Raw genomic sequence first — 1,847 nt, 5'->3', positions numbered from 1 at the left:
TTTTAACATAGGATGGGCTTAGAGGATGTGAAATGTAAACATTACAGTTGTTATTCCTCATAAAGATTTAAAAGAAAATATGGAAAGCAAAGCAAAGCTAATGACTCAGTGTCCATCTGTTAGTTATAACACAATAAAGGAGAAAGTCAGTCCCAGAATATAGCAAAAGTTAGATTTAGAAGATAAATGCAAGATATTTCAAAAGAACCTCATAAAAATTTATACTGTGCTATTTTATGAACTTCAAGCTAAACAAGCAATGTGTCAACAAATCTTTTAAGGGAAACTATTATGTGACAGGCATGGGAGAGGTGGCTGTAATATGTCTACCATGTTTTCTGAGTTTCATCTTTCCTATTGAGTTTCTCGTAAACTTTGCAACATTCCTAGGTTCAAGCTAACCTTTCTAAAATATTGAATAAATTATGTTAAATGACATGCTAGCAGTAACAGCAAATATTTTTTTAAGACTGTGCATTATTCATTCTGTTTTATGACTTTTTTGCCAGGAAAGGTGAGATACCTTTTCACATAAAATGATATTCTTTTAACTTATAATTTGGTTAATAAGTAGAGTTTAGGACTTTGTTTTTTACTTCAAGAACTGATGTTTGAATCAAATTGCTAATGACTTTTCTGCAGCTGTCATTTCCCTAGATCTATCTAACTGAAGTGATGTGTGGAAACCAAGAAATCAATAAAATACATTTTTTAAAAAGGAAAAATGCCCAATATTAGCTCTGTCATGAAAGTGTTATCAGACTAGCAATTTGGATCATAGAAATGCCTCCTAGTGGGATCAGTAAAATAAAATTGTTAATATCCTTTACCTATTAGAACATATATTAGCAAGCAAATGTCTCATTTTTAAACTCAACTTTAACCACTTTATCATCATGATTTATGTGTGACCAGGAGAGTTGTGTGACTCTGTGTGAAGCCCTCAGTCACAAAACAGAGCTACACATTGAATGCGTTCACACACAAATGGGGGAGCGGTTCACCAGAGTTCAGAAGGTCTTTCTCTGTAAGACTTGACGGCTGACCTCTTCGTTGAAAAACATTGGAACTCCTACCTTAAAAAGCAGCCAGCGATTCAGCAGTACCCTGTTGTTATTTTTTGGTACCCATTCTAAGAAGTTATCATTTTCATGAGAATGAGGTGCTTATTTCACCACAGAAATTTTAACTTCGGAAAAAATCTCCTTGTAGTTCTAATTTCTCTGAGGACAGTATTTTTCAGACTTGTTTTTGTCTTCCATGTTTGGACATCTGAGTTCTCGCTTCCTGAGGCTTCTGCTTCCTGAGTACTCTATCCTTTGGTAGCTATGCCAGAATACTGTTGCTAAAATAAAAGCTGAAATAATGAGGAAGTTAATTCACACTAAATCCTATTTTTCCTCATTTAACGAGTTTTCTTTTGTTATATCTGTAAATTTGCTTCCAATCACTACATCATTTTGGAAATGCTGCTTTTTAAAAATATGTTGTTATTATTTTGCTCTTCCTGCATTAGCAAGCAAATGTTCCAGCATAACAGTGAGTGAAGTATGTCTTTAACAATATGGCTCTTGCTACCACATTATTATACCTCCTTTAATAACAATCCCTAATATATTGGGTATTGCACAAAAAGTACTAAAATATCTTTCCATAAGTACTGTTAACAAGTTAAGCACCTGATACATTACTCATATTCAGTTTGTACCATTTTTAGGTAACATCTCAAACATGAGATACTTTCTGTCTGACCCAATGGCCTGGGTTGCTGATGAAAACACAAGCTTTGAGAATCAGAGGTCAGTTTATTCTGATTAAGTAAAGCAATGCATTATTGGTTTTGGAGT

The sequence above is a fragment of the Manis javanica genome, chromosome 13 (assembly GCF_040802235.1).
Source record: "Manis javanica isolate MJ-LG chromosome 13, MJ_LKY, whole genome shotgun sequence".
NCBI lineage: Eukaryota > Metazoa > Chordata > Mammalia > Pholidota > Manidae > Manis > Manis javanica.
This window is presented reverse-complemented; position numbering follows the sequence as displayed.